The sequence below is a fragment of the Phalangium opilio genome, unplaced genomic scaffold (genome assembly GCF_054372755.1).
Source record: "Phalangium opilio isolate 3A_F unplaced genomic scaffold, DU_Popi_V2 ptg000082l_1, whole genome shotgun sequence".
Classification (NCBI taxonomy): Eukaryota; Metazoa; Arthropoda; class Arachnida; order Opiliones; family Phalangiidae; genus Phalangium; species Phalangium opilio.
In genome coordinates this window covers 17,277,578-17,291,125 of record NW_028324189.1, presented here as the reverse complement: position 1 = coordinate 17,291,125, position 13,548 = coordinate 17,277,578, and the positions used below count along the sequence as shown (strand labels likewise).

The 13,548-nt window shown below is 43.9% G+C and overlaps 14 non-coding genes across 14 annotated transcripts; all 14 read right to left on the bottom strand.

Moving 5' to 3' along the window:
- Positions 1–270: 270 nt before the first annotated feature.
- Positions 271–392, bottom strand: TRNAL-CAA (transfer RNA leucine (anticodon CAA)). Its single transcript has 2 exons — positions 355–392; positions 271–316 (listed from the first exon to the last, which is right to left on the bottom strand). It is a non-coding gene; the product is annotated as a tRNA-Leu (tRNA).
- Positions 393–1,022: 630 nt separating this feature from the next.
- Positions 1,023–1,144, bottom strand: TRNAL-CAA (transfer RNA leucine (anticodon CAA)). The gene is made up of 2 exons: positions 1,107–1,144; positions 1,023–1,068 (listed from the first exon to the last, which is right to left on the bottom strand). It is a non-coding gene; the product is annotated as a tRNA-Leu (tRNA).
- A 66-nt stretch (positions 1,145–1,210) lies between these two features.
- Positions 1,211–1,332, bottom strand: TRNAL-CAA (transfer RNA leucine (anticodon CAA)). Its single transcript has 2 exons — positions 1,295–1,332; positions 1,211–1,256 (listed from the first exon to the last, which is right to left on the bottom strand). It is a non-coding gene; the product is annotated as a tRNA-Leu (tRNA).
- A 1,194-nt stretch (positions 1,333–2,526) lies between these two features.
- On the bottom strand, positions 2,527–2,648 carry TRNAL-CAA (transfer RNA leucine (anticodon CAA)). The gene is made up of 2 exons: positions 2,611–2,648; positions 2,527–2,572 (listed from the first exon to the last, which is right to left on the bottom strand). It is a non-coding gene; the product is annotated as a tRNA-Leu (tRNA).
- Positions 2,649–3,657: 1,009 nt separating this feature from the next.
- TRNAL-CAA (transfer RNA leucine (anticodon CAA)) lies at positions 3,658–3,779 on the bottom strand. Its single transcript has 2 exons — positions 3,742–3,779; positions 3,658–3,703 (listed from the first exon to the last, which is right to left on the bottom strand). It is a non-coding gene; the product is annotated as a tRNA-Leu (tRNA).
- Positions 3,780–4,035: 256 nt separating this feature from the next.
- TRNAL-CAA (transfer RNA leucine (anticodon CAA)) lies at positions 4,036–4,157 on the bottom strand. The gene is made up of 2 exons: positions 4,120–4,157; positions 4,036–4,081 (listed from the first exon to the last, which is right to left on the bottom strand). It is a non-coding gene; the product is annotated as a tRNA-Leu (tRNA).
- A 1,194-nt stretch (positions 4,158–5,351) lies between these two features.
- On the bottom strand, positions 5,352–5,473 carry TRNAL-CAA (transfer RNA leucine (anticodon CAA)). The gene is made up of 2 exons: positions 5,436–5,473; positions 5,352–5,397 (listed from the first exon to the last, which is right to left on the bottom strand). It is a non-coding gene; the product is annotated as a tRNA-Leu (tRNA).
- Positions 5,474–5,540: 67 nt separating this feature from the next.
- On the bottom strand, positions 5,541–5,662 carry TRNAL-CAA (transfer RNA leucine (anticodon CAA)). Its single transcript has 2 exons — positions 5,625–5,662; positions 5,541–5,586 (listed from the first exon to the last, which is right to left on the bottom strand). It is a non-coding gene; the product is annotated as a tRNA-Leu (tRNA).
- A 1,389-nt stretch (positions 5,663–7,051) lies between these two features.
- Positions 7,052–7,173, bottom strand: TRNAL-CAA (transfer RNA leucine (anticodon CAA)). Its single transcript has 2 exons — positions 7,136–7,173; positions 7,052–7,097 (listed from the first exon to the last, which is right to left on the bottom strand). It is a non-coding gene; the product is annotated as a tRNA-Leu (tRNA).
- An 822-nt stretch (positions 7,174–7,995) lies between these two features.
- Positions 7,996–8,117, bottom strand: TRNAL-CAA (transfer RNA leucine (anticodon CAA)). The gene is made up of 2 exons: positions 8,080–8,117; positions 7,996–8,041 (listed from the first exon to the last, which is right to left on the bottom strand). It is a non-coding gene; the product is annotated as a tRNA-Leu (tRNA).
- A 1,199-nt stretch (positions 8,118–9,316) lies between these two features.
- On the bottom strand, positions 9,317–9,438 carry TRNAL-CAA (transfer RNA leucine (anticodon CAA)). The gene is made up of 2 exons: positions 9,401–9,438; positions 9,317–9,362 (listed from the first exon to the last, which is right to left on the bottom strand). It is a non-coding gene; the product is annotated as a tRNA-Leu (tRNA).
- Positions 9,439–10,827: 1,389 nt separating this feature from the next.
- TRNAL-CAA (transfer RNA leucine (anticodon CAA)) lies at positions 10,828–10,949 on the bottom strand. The gene is made up of 2 exons: positions 10,912–10,949; positions 10,828–10,873 (listed from the first exon to the last, which is right to left on the bottom strand). It is a non-coding gene; the product is annotated as a tRNA-Leu (tRNA).
- An 822-nt stretch (positions 10,950–11,771) lies between these two features.
- Positions 11,772–11,893, bottom strand: TRNAL-CAA (transfer RNA leucine (anticodon CAA)). Its single transcript has 2 exons — positions 11,856–11,893; positions 11,772–11,817 (listed from the first exon to the last, which is right to left on the bottom strand). It is a non-coding gene; the product is annotated as a tRNA-Leu (tRNA).
- A 632-nt stretch (positions 11,894–12,525) lies between these two features.
- Positions 12,526–12,647, bottom strand: TRNAL-CAA (transfer RNA leucine (anticodon CAA)). The gene is made up of 2 exons: positions 12,610–12,647; positions 12,526–12,571 (listed from the first exon to the last, which is right to left on the bottom strand). It is a non-coding gene; the product is annotated as a tRNA-Leu (tRNA).
- Positions 12,648–13,548: the final 901 nt, after the last annotated feature.

Genomic DNA, 13,548 nt, shown 5'->3' with positions numbered 1-13,548 from the left:
GCTCGGCCATCCTGACGTGGTTTTATGTAATTTGGACCTTTTAAAATTACATCTCTTCTAGTTATTTTCATAAAACACATCGTGTCAGAAGTGGGATTCGGACACACGCCCTCAAACGAGGACCAGAATACACAGATTCACATCGTGAACGAAGGAAGCTAAGCCCCTTGAGTCTGGCACCTTAGGCCGCTCGGCCATCTTGACGTGGTTTTATGTAATTTGGACGTTTTAAAATTACATCTCTTCCAGTTATATTCAAAAAACACATCCTGTCAGAAGTGGGATTCGAACCCACGCCCTCAAACGAGGACCAGAATACACAGATTCACATCGTGAACGAAGGAAGCTAAGCCCCTTGAGTCTGACACCTTAGACCGCTCGGCCATCCTGACGTGGTTTTATGTAATTTGGACGTTTTAAAATTACATCTCTTCCAGTTATTTTCATAAAACATATCGTGTCAGAAGTGGGATTCGAAAACGCTCCTGCAAACGAGGACCAGAATACACAGATTCACATCGTGAATCAATGAAGCTAAGCCCCTTGAGTCTTGCGCCTTAGACCGCTCGGCCATCCTGTCGTGGTCTTATGTAATTTGGACGTTTTAAAATTACATCTCTTCCAGTTATTTTCATAAAACACATCGTGTCAGAAGTGGGATTCGGACACACGCCCTCAAACGAGGACCAGAATACACAGATTCACATCGTGAACGAAGGAAGCTAAGCCCCTTGAGTCTGGCACCTTAGGCCGCTCGGCCATCCTGACGTGGTTTTATGTAATTTGGACGTTTTAAAATTACATCTCTTCTAGTTATTTTCATAAAACACATCGTGTCAGAAGTGGGATTCGGACACACGCCCTCAAACGAGGACCAGAATACACAGATTCACATCGTGAACGAAGGAAGCTAAGCCCCTTGAGTCTGGCACCTTAGGCCGCTCGGCCATCGTGACGTGGTTTTATGTAATTTGGACGTTTTAAAATTGCATCTCTTCCAGTTATATTCAAAAAACACATCGTGTCAGAAGTGGGATTCGAACCCACGCCCTCAAACGAGGACCAGAATACACAGATTCACATCGTGAACGAAGGAAGCTAAGCCCCTTGAGTCTGACACCTTAGACCGCTCGGCCATCCTGACGTGGTTTTTTGTAATTTGGACGTTTTAAAATTACATCTCTTCCAGTTATTTTCATAAAACACTTCGTGTCAGAAGTGGGATTCGAACCCACGCCCTCAAACGAGGACCAGAATACACAGATTCACATCGTGAACGAAGAAAGCTAGGCCCCTTGAGTCTGGCGCCTTAGACCGCTCGGCCATCCTGACGTAGTTTTATGAAATTTGGACGTTTTAAAATTACATCTCTTCCAGTTATTTTCATAAAACACATCGTGTCAGAAGTGGGATTCGAACCCACGCCCTCAAACGAGGACCAGAATACACAGATTCACATCGTGAATCAATGAAGCTAAGCCCCTTGAGTCTTGCGCCTTAGACCGCTCGGCCATCCTGTCGTGGTCTTATGTAATTTGGACGTTTTAAAATTACATCTCTTCCAGTTATTTTCATAAAACACATCGTGTCAGAAGTGGGATTCGAAAACACTCCCGCAAACGAGGACCAGAATACAGCGATTCACATCGTGAACGAAGAAAAATAGGCCACTTGAGTCTGGCACCTTAGGCCGCTCGGCCATCCTGACGTGGTTTTATGTAATTTGGACGTTTTAAAATTACATCTCTTCCAGTTATATTCAAAATACACATCGTGTCAGAAGTGGGATTCGAACCCTCGCCCTTAAACGAGGACCAGAATACACAGATTCACATCGTGAACGAAGGAAGCTAAGCCCCTTGAGTCTGACACCTTAGACCACTCGGCCATCCTGACGTGGTTTTACGTAATTTGGACGTTTTAAAATTACATCTCTTCCAGTTATTTTCATAAAACACATCGTGTCAGAAGTGGGATTCGAACACACGCCCTCAAACGAGGACGAGAATACACAGATTCACATCGTGAACGAAGCAAGCTAAGCCCCTTGAGTCTGGTGCCTTAGACCGCTCGGCCATCCTGACGTAGTTTTATGTAATTTGGATGTTTTAAAATTACATCTCTACCAGTTATTTTCAAAAAACACATCGTGTCAGAAGTGGGATTCGAACCCACGCCCTAAAACGAGGACGAGAATTCACAGATTCACATCGTGAACGAAGGAAGCTAAGCCCCTTGAGTCTGGCGCCAAAGACCGCTCGGCCATACTGACGTGGTTTTATGTAATTTGGACCTTTTAAAATTACATCTCTTCTAGTTATTTTCATAAAACACATCGTGTCAGAAGCGGGATTCGAACACACGCCCTCAAACGAGGCCCAGAATACACAGATTCACATCGTGAACGAAAGAAGCTAAGCCCCTTGAGTCTGACACCTTAGGCCGCTCGGCCATCCTGACGTGGTTTTATGTAATTTGGACGTTTTTAAATTACATCTCTTGCAGTTAATTTATTAAATTATATCGTGTCAGAAGTGGGATTCGAACCCACGCCCTCATACGAGGACCAGAAAACACACATTCACGTTGTGAACGAAGTAAACTAAGCCCCTTGAGTCTGGCGCCTTAGACCGCTCGGCCATCCTGACGTGGTGTCTTGTATTTTGGACGTTTTATAAATTACATCTCTTGCAGCTAATTTATTAAAATATATCGTGTCAGACGTGGGATTCGAACATACGCCCTCATACGAGGACCAGAAAACACAGATTCACGTTAGGAACGAAGGAAAGTAAGCCCCTTGAGTCTGGCGCCTTAGACCGCTCGGCCATCCTGACGTGGTCTATTGTAATTTGGACGTTTTATAAATTACATCTCTTGCAGTTAATTTATTAAAGCATCGTGTCAAAAGTGGGATTGGAACCCACGCCCTTATACGAGGACCAGAAAACACAGATTCACGTTGTGAACGAAGGAAACTAAGCCCCTTGAGTCTGGCGCCTTAGACCGCTCGGCCATTCTGACGTGGTCTTTTGTAATTTGGACGTTTTATAAATTACATCTCTTGCAAATAATTTATTAAAATATATCGTGTCAGAAGTGGGATTCGAACCCATGCCCTCATACGAGGACCAGAAAACACAGATTCACGTTGTGAACGAAGGAAACTAACCCCCTTAAGTTTGGCGCCTTAGACCGCTGGGCCCTCCTGAAGTGGTCTCTTTTAATTTTGACGTTTTATAAATTACATCTCTTCTAGTTAATTTATTAAAACATATCATGTCAGAAGTGGGATTCGAACCCACGCCCTTATACGAGGACCAGAAAACACAGATTCACGTTGTGAACGAAGGAAACTAAGCCCCTTGAGTCTGGCGCCTTAGACCGCTCGGCCATCCTGACGTGGTCTTTTGTAATTTGGACGTTTTATAAATTACATCTATTGCAGTTAATTTATTAAAATATATCGTGTCAGAAGTGTGATTCGAACCCATCCTTCATACGAGGACCAGAAAACACAGATTCATGTTGTGAACGAAGGAAACTAACCCCCTTGAGTCTGGCGCCTTAGACCGCTCGGCCATCCTGACGTGGTCTCTTGTAATTTGGACGTTTTATAAATTACATCTCTTCCAGTTAATTTCATAAAACATATCGTGTCAGAAGTGGGATTCGAACCCACGCCCTCATACGAGGACCAGAAATCACACATTCACGTTGTGAACGAAGTAAACTAAGCCCCTTGAGTCTGGCGCCTTAGACCGCTCGGCCATCCTGACGTGGTGTCTTGTATTTTGGACGTTTTATAAATTACATCTCTTGCAGTTAATTTATTAAAATATATCGTGTCAGACGTGGAATTCGAACCCACGCCCTCATTTGAGGACCAGAAAACACACATTCACGTCGTGAACGAAGGAAAGTAAGCCCCTTGAGTCTGGCGCCTTAGACCGCTCGGCTATCCTGACGTGGTCTCTTGTAATTTGGACGTTTTATAAATTACATCTCTTCCAGTTATTTTCATAAAACACTTCGTGTCAGAAGTGGGATTCGAACCCACGCCCTCAAACGAGGACCAGAATACACAGATTCACATCGTGAACGAAGAAAGCTAGGCCCCTTGAGTCTGGCGCCTTAGACCGCTCGGCCATCCTGACGTAGTTTTATGAAATTTGGACGTTTTAAAATTACATCTCTTCCAGTTATTTTCATAAAACACATCGTGTCAGAAGTGGGATTCGAACCCACGCCCTCAAACGAGGACCAGAATACACAGATTCACATCGTGAATCAATGAAGCTAAGCCCCTTGAGTCTTGCGCCTTAGACCGCTCGACCATCCTGTCGTGGTCTTATGTAATTTGGACGTTTTAAAATTACATCTCTTCCAGTTATTTTCATAAAACACATCGTGTCAGAAGTGGGATTCGAAAACACTCCCGCAAACGAGGACCAGAATAGAGCGATTCACATCGTGAACGAAGAAAAATAGGCCACTTGAGTCTGGCACCTTAGGCCGCTCGGCCATCCTGACGTGGTTTTATGTAATTTGGACGTTTTAAAATTACATCTCTTCCAGTTATATTCAAAATACACATCGTGTCAGAAGTGGGATTCGAACCCTCGCCCTTAAACGAGGACCAGAATACACAGATTCACATCGTGAACGAAGGAAGCTAAGCCCCTTGAGTCTGACACCTTAGACCACTCGGCCATCCTGACGTGGTTTTACGTAATTTGGACGTTTTAAAATTACATCTCTTCCAGTTATTTTCATAAAACACATCGTGTCAGAAGTGGGATTCGAACACACGCCCTCAAACGAGGACGAGAATACACAGATTCACATCGTGAACGAAGCAAGCTAAGCCCCTTGAGTCTGGTGCCTTAGACCGCTCGGCCATCCTGACGTAGTTTTATGTAATTTGGATGTTTTAAAATTACATCTCTACCAGTTATTTTCAAAAAACACATCGTGTCAGAAGTGGGATTCGAACCCACGCCCTAAAACGAGGACGAGAATACACAGATTCACATCGTGAACGAAGGAAGCTAAGCCCCTTGAGTCTGGCGCCAAAGACCGCTCGGCCATACTGACGTGGTTTTATGTAATTTGGACCTTTTAAAATTACATCTCTTCTAGTTATTTTCATAAAACACATCGTGTCAGAAGCGGGATTCGAACACACGCCCTCAAACGAGGACCAGAATACACAGATTCACATCGTGAACGAAGGAAGCTAAGCCCCTTGAGTCTGACACCTTAGGCCGCTCGGCCATCCTGACGTGGTTTTATGTAATTTGGACGTTTTTAAATTACATCTCTTGCAGTTAATTTATTAAATTATATCGTGTCAGAAGTGGGATTCGAACCCACGCCCTCATACGAGGACCAGAAAACACACATTCACGTTGTGAACGAAGTAAACTAAGCCCCTTGAGTCTGGCGCCTTAGACCGCTCGGCCATCCTGACGTGGTGTCTTGTATTTTGGACGTTTTATAAATTACATCTCTTCCAGTTAATTTCATAAAACATATCGTGTCAGAAGTGGGATTCGAACCCACGCCCTCATACGAGGACCAGAAATCACACATTCACGTTGTGAACGAAGTAAACTAAGCCCCTTGAGTCTGGCGCCTTAGACCGCTCGGCCATCCTGACGTGGTGTCTTGTATTTTGGACGTTTTATAAATTACATCTCTTGCAGTTAATTTATTAAAATATATCGTGTCAGACGTGGAATTCGAACCCACGCCCTCATTTGAGGACCAGAAAACACACATTCACGTTGTGAACGAAGGAAAGTAAGCCCCTTGAGTCTGGCGCCTTAGACCGCTCGGCTATCCTGACGTGGTCTCTTGTAATTTGGACGTTTTATAAATTACATCTCTTGCAGTTAATTTATTAAAACATATCGTGTCAGAAGTGGGCTTCGAACCCAGGCCCTCATACGAGGACCAGAAAACACAGTTTCACGTTGTGTGCGAAGGAAAGTAAGCCCCTTGAGTCTGGCGCCTTAGACCGCTCGGCCATCCTGACGTGGTCCCTTGTATTTTGGACGTTTTATAAATTACATTTCTTCCAGTTAATTTATTAAAATATATCGTGTCAGAAGTGGGATTCGAACCCACGCCCTCATACGACGACCAGAAAACACAGATTCACGTTGTGAACGAAGGAAACTAACCCCCTTAAGTCTGGCGCTTTAGACCGCTGGGCCCTCCTAACGTGGTCTCTTTTAATTTTGACGTTTGATAAATTACATCTCTTCTAGTTAATTTATTAAAACATATCGTGTCAGAAGTGGGATTCGAACCCACGCCCTTATACGAGGACCAGAAAACACAGATTCACGTTGTGAACGAAGGAAACTAAGCCCCTTGAGTCTGGCGCCTTAGACCGCTCGGCCATCCTGACGTGGTCTCTTGTAATTTGGACGATTTATAAATTACATCTCTTCTAGTTAATTTCATAAAACATATCGTGTCAGAAGTGGGATTTGAACCCTTGCCCTCAAACGAGGACCAGAATACACGGATTCACGTTGTGAACGAAAGAACTAAGCCCCTTAAGTCTGGCGCCTTAGACCGCTCGGCAATCCTGACGTGGTCTATTGCAATTTGGACGTTTTATAAATTACATCTCTTGCAGTTAATTTATTAAATTATATCGTGTCAGAAGTGGGCTTCGAACCCACGCCCTCATACGAGGACCAGAAAACACAGATTCACGTTGTGAACGAAGGAAAGTAAGCATCTTGAGTCTGGCGCCTTAGACCGCTCGGCCATCCTGACGTGGTCTCTCGTCATTTGGACGTTTTATAAATTACATCTCTTCCCGTTAATTTATTAAAACATATCGTGTCAGAAGTGGGATTCGAACCCACGCCCTCATAAGAGGACCAGAAAACACAGATTCACGTTGTGAACGAAGGAAACTAACCCCCTTAAGTCTGGCGCCTTAGACCGCTGGGCCCTCCTTACGTGGTCTCTTTTAATTTTGACGTTTTATAAATTACATCTCTTCTAGTTAATTTATTAAAACATATCGTGTCAGAAGTGGGATTCGAACCCACGCCCTTATACGAGGACCAGAAAACACAGATTCACGTTGTGAACGAAGGAAACTAAGCCCTTTGAGTCTGGCGCCTTAGACCGCTCGGCCATCCTGACGTGGTCTCTTGTAATTTGGACGTTTTATAAATTACATTTCTTCCAGTTAATTTATTAAAATATACCGTGTCAGAAGTGGGATTCGAACCCACGCACTCATACGAGGACCAGAAAACACAGATTCACGTTGTGAACGAAGGAAACTAACCCCCTTAAGTCTGGCGCCTTAGACCGCTGGGCCCTCCTAACGTGGTCTCTTTTAATTTTGACGTTTTATAAATTACATCTCTTCTAGTAAATTTATTAAAACATATCGTGTCAGAAGTGGGCTTCGAACCCACGCCCTCATACGAGGACCAGAAAACACAGTTTCACGTTGTGAGCGAAGGAAAGTAAGCCCCTTGAGTCTGGCGCCTTGGACCGCTCGGCCATCCTGACGTGGTCTCTTGTATTTTGGACGTTTTATAAATTACATTTCTTCCAGTTAATTTATTAAAATATATCGTGTCAGAAGTGGGATTTGAACCCTTGCCCTCAAACGAGGACCAGAATACACGGATTCACGTTGTGAACGAAAGAACTAAGCCCCTCAAGTCTGGCGCCTTAGACCGCTCGGCAATCCTGACGTGGTCGCTTGTATTTTGGACGTTTTATAAATTACATTTCTTCCAGTTAATTTATAAAAATATATCGTGTCAGAAGTGGGATTCGAACCCACGCCCTCACACGAGGACCAGAAAACACAGATTCACGTTGTGAGCGAAGGAAAGTAAGCCCCTTGAGTCTGGCTCCTTAGACCGCTCGGCCATCCTGACGTGGTCTCTTGTATTTTGGACGTTTTATAAATTACATTTCTTCCAGTTAATTTATTTAAATATATCGTGTCAGAAGTGGGATTCGAACCCACGCCCTCATACGAGGACCAGAAAACACAGATTCACGTTGTGAACGAAGGAAACTAACCCCCTTGAGTCTGGCGCCTTAGACCGCTCGGCCATCCTGACGTGGTCTCTTGTAGTTTGGACGTTTTATAAATTACATCTCCTCCAGTTAATTTATTAAAATATATCGTGTCAGAAGTGGGATTTGAACCCTTGCCCTCAAACGAGGACCTGAAAACACAGTTTCACGTTGTGAGCGAAGGAAAGTAAGCCCCTTGAGTCTGGCGCCTTGGACCGCTCGGCCATCCTGACGTGGTCTCTTGTATTTTGGACGTTTTATAAATTACATTTCTTCCAGTTAATTTATTAAAATATATCGTGTCAGAAGTGGGATTTGAACCCTTGCCCTCAAACGAGGACCAGAATACACGGATTCACGTTGTGAACGAAAGAACTAAGCCCCTCAAGTCTGGCGCCTTAGACCGCTCGGCAATCCTGACGTGGTCTATAGCAATTTGGACGTTTTATAAATTACATCTCTTCTAGTTAATTTATTAAAACATATCGTGTCAGAAGTGGGATTCGAACCCACGCCCTTATACGAGGACCAGAAAACACAGATTCACGTTGTGAACGAAGGAAACTAAGCCCCTTGAGTCTGGCGCCTTAGACCGCTCGGCCATCCTGACGTGGTCTCTTGTAATTTGGACGATTTATAAATTACATCTCTTCTAGTTAATTTCATAAAACATATCGTGTCAGAAGTGGGATTTGAACCCTTGCCCTCAAACGAGGACCAGAATACACGGATTCACGTTGTGAACGAAAGAACTAAGCCCCTTAAGTCTGGCGCCTTAGACCGCTCGGCAATCCTGACGTGGTCTATTGCAATTTGGACGTTTTATAAATTACATCTCTTGCAGTTAATTTATTAAATTATATCGTGTCAGAAGTGGGCTTCGAACCCACGCCCTCATACGAGGACCAGAAAACACAGATTCACGTTGTGAACGAAGGAAAGTAAGCATCTTGAGTCTGGCGCCTTAGACCGCTCGGCCATCCTGACGTGGTCTCTCGTCATTTGGACGTTTTATAAATTACATCTCTTCCCGTTAATTTATTAAAACATATCGTGTCAGAAGTGGGATTCGAACCCACGCCCTCATAAGAGGACCAGAAAACACAGATTCACGTTGTGAACGAAGGAAACTAACCCCCTTAAGTCTGGCGCCTTAGACCGCTGGGCCCTCCTTACGTGGTCTCTTTTAATTTTGACGTTTTATAAATTACATCTCTTCTAGTTAATTTATTAAAACATATCGTGTCAGAAGTGGGATTCGAACCCACGCCCTTATACGAGGACCAGAAAACACAGATTCACGTTGTGAACGAAGGAAACTAAGCCCTTTGAGTCTGGCGCCTTAGACCGCTCGGCCATCCTGACGTGGTCTCTTGTAATTTGGACGTTTTATAAATTACATTTCTTCCAGTTAATTTATTAAAATATACCGTGTCAGAAGTGGGATTCGAACCCACGCACTCATACGAGGACCAGAAAACACAGATTCACGTTGTGAACGAAGGAAACTAACCCCCTTAAGTCTGGCGCCTTAGACCGCTGGGCCCTCCTAACGTGGTCTCTTTTAATTTTGACGTTTTATAAATTACATCTCTTCTAGTAAATTTATTAAAACATATCGTGTCAGAAGTGGGCTTCGAACCCACGCCCTCATACGAGGACCAGAAAACACAGTTTCACGTTGTGAGCGAAGGAAAGTAAGCCCCTTGAGTCTGGCGCCTTGGACCGCTCGGCCATCCTGACGTGGTCTCTTGTATTTTGGACGTTTTATAAATTACATTTCTTCCAGTTAATTTATTAAAATATACCGTGTCAGAAGTGGGATTCGAACCCACGCACTCATACGAGGACCAGAAAACACATATTCACGTTGTGAACGAAGGAAACTAACCCCCTTAAGTCTGGCGCTTTAGACCGCTGGGCCCTCCTAACGTGGTCTCTTTTAATTTTGACGTTTGATAAATTACATCTCTTCTAGTTAATTTATTAAAACATATCGTGTCAGAAGTGGGATTCGAACCCACGCCCTTATACGAGGACCAGAAAACACAGATTCACGTTGTGAACGAAGGAAACTAAGCCCCTTGAGTCTGGCGCCTTAGACCGCTCGGCCATCCTGACGTGGTCTCTTGTAATTTGGACGATTTATAAATTACATCTCTTCTAGTTAATTTCATAAAACATATCGTGTCAGAATTGGGATTTGAACCCTTGCCCTCAAACGAGGACCAGAATACACGGATTCACGTTGTGAACGAAAGAACTAAGCCCCTTAAGTCTGGCGCCTTAGACCGCTCGGCAATCCTGACGTGGTCTATTGCAATTTGGACGTTTTATAAATTACATCTCTTGCAGTTAATTTATTAAATTATATCGTGTCAGAAGTGGGCTTCGAACCCACGCCCTCATACGAGGACCAGAAAACACAGATTCACGTTGTGAACGAAGGAAAGTAAGCATCTTGAGTCTGGCGCCTTAGACCGCTCGGCCATCCTGACGTGGTCTCTCGTCATTTGGACGTTTTATAAATTACATCTCTTCCCGTTAATTTATTAAAACATATCGTGTCAGAAGTGGGATTCGAACCCACGCCCTCATAAGAGGACCAGAAAACACAGATTCACGTTGTGAACGAAGGAAACTAACCCCCTTAAGTCTGGCGCCTTAGACCGCTGGGCCCTCCTTACGTGGTCTCTTTTAATTTTGACGTTTTATAAATTACATCTCTTCTAGTTAATTTATTAAAACATATCGTGTCAGAAGTGGGATTCGAACCCACGCCCTTATACGAGGACCAGAAAACACAGATTCACGTTGTGAACGAAGGAAACTAAGCCCTTTGAGTCTGGCGCCTTAGACCGCTCGGCCATCCTGACGTGGTCTCTTGTAATTTGGACGTTTTATAAATTACATTTCTTCCAGTTAATTTATTAAAATATACCGTGTCAGAAGTGGGATTCGAACCCACGCACTCATACGAGGACCAGAAAACACAGATTCACGTTGTGAACGAAGGAAACTAACCCCCTTAAGTCTGGCGCCTTAGACCGCTGGGCCCTCCTAACGTGGTCTCTTTTAATTTTGACGTTTTATAAATTACATCTCTTCTAGTAAATTTATTAAAACATATCGTGTCAGAAGTGGGCTTCGAACCCACGCCCTCATACGAGGACCAGAAAACACAGTTTCACGTTGTGAGCGAAGGAAAGTAAGCCCCTTGAGTCTGGCGCCTTGGACCGCTCGGCCATCCTGACGTGGTCTCTTGTATTTTGGACGTTTTATAAATTACATTTCTTCCAGTTAATTTATTAAAATATATCGTGTCAGAAGTGGGATTTGAACCCTTGCCCTCAAACGAGGACCAGAATACACGGATTCACGTTGTGAACGAAAGAACTAAGCCCCTCAAGTCTGGCGCCTTAGACCGCTCGGCAATCCTGAAGTGGTCGCTTGTATTTTGGACGTTTTATAAATTACATTTCTTCCAGTTAATTTATAAAAATATATCGTGTCAGAAGTGGGATTCGAACCCACGCCCTCACACGAGGACCAGAAAACACAGATTCACGTTGTGAGCGAAGGAAAGTAAGCCCCTTGAGTCTGGCTCCTTAGACCGCTCGGCCATCCTGACGTGGTCTCTTGTATTTTGGACGTTTTATAAATTACATTTCTTCCAGTTAATTTATTTAAATATATCGTGTCAGAAGTGGGATTCGAACCCACGCCCTCATACGAGGACCAGAAAACACAGATTCACGTTGTGAACGAAGGAAACTAACCCCCTTGAGTCTGGCGCCTTAGACCGCTCGGCCATCCTGACGTGGTCTCTTGTAGTTTGGACGTTTTATAAATTACATCTCCTCCAGTTAATTTATTAAAATATATCGTGCCAGAAGTGGGATTCGAACCCACGCCCTCATACGAGGACCAGAAAACACAGATTCACGTTGTGAACGAAGGAAACTAACCCCCTTAATCTGGCGCCTTAGACCGCTGGGCCCTCCTAACGTGGTCTCTTTTAATTTTGACGTTTTATAAATTACATCTCTTCTAGTTAATTTATTAAAACACATCGTGTCAGAAGTGGGATTCGAACCCACGCCCTTATACGAGGACCAGAAAACACAGATTCACGTTGTGAACGAAGGAAACTAAGCCCCTTGAGTCTGGCGCCTTAGACCGCTCGGCCATCCTGACGTGGTCTCTTGTAATTTGGACGTTTTATAAATTACATTTCTTCCAGTTAATTTATTAAAATATATCGTGTCAGAAGTGGGATTTGAACCCTTGCCCTCAAACGAGGACCAGAATACACGGATTCACGTTGTGAACGAAAGAACTAAGCCCCTTAAATCTGGCGCCTTAGACCGCTCGGCAATCCTGACGTGGTCTCTTGTATTTTGGACGTTTTATAAATTACATTTCTTCCAGTTAATTTATAAAAATATATCGTGTCAGAAGTGGGATTCGAACCCACGCCCTCATACGAGGACCAGAAAACACACATTCACGTTGTAAACGAAGGAATGTAAGCCCCTTGAGTCTGGCGCCTTTGACCGCTCGGCTATCCTGACGTGATCTATTGTAGTTTGGACGTTTTATAAATTACATCTCTTGCAGTTAATTTATTAAAATATATCGTGTCAGAAGTGGGATTCGAACCCACGCCCTCACACGAGGACCAGAAAACACAGATTCACGTTGTGAGCGAAGGAAAGTAAGCCCCTTGAGTCTGGCTCCTTAGACCGCTCGGCCATCCTGACGTGGTCTCTTGTATTTTGGACGTTTTATAAATTACATTTCTTCCAGTTAATTTATTTAAATATATCGTGTCAGAAGTGGGATTCGAACCCACGCCCTCATACGAGGACCAGAAAACACAGATTCACGTTGTGAACGAAGGAAACTAACCCCCTTGAGTCTGGCGTATTAGACCGCTCGGCCATCCTGACGTGGTCTCTTGTAGTTTGGACGTTTTATAAATTACATCTCCTCCAGTTAATTTATTAAAATATATCGTGCCAGAAGTGGGATTCGAACCCACGCCCTCATACGAGGACCAGAAAACACAGATTCACGTTGTGAACGAAGGAAACTAACCCCCTTAATCTGGCGCCTTAGACCGCTGGGCCCTCCTAACGTGGTCTCTTTTAATTTTGACGTTTTATAAATTACATCTCTTCTAGTTAATTTATTAAAACACATCGTGTCAGAAGTGGGATTCGAACCCACGCCCTTATACGAGGACCAGAAAACACAGATTCACGTTGTGAACGAAGGAAACTAAGCCCCTTGAGTCTGGCGCCTTAGACCGCTCGGCCATCCTGACGTGGTCTCTTGTAATTTGGACGTTTTATAAATTACATTTCTTCCAGTTAATTTATTAAAATATATCGTGTCAGAAGTGGGATTTGAACCCTTGCCCTCAAACGAGGACCAGAATACACGGATTCACGTTGTGAACGAAAGAACTAA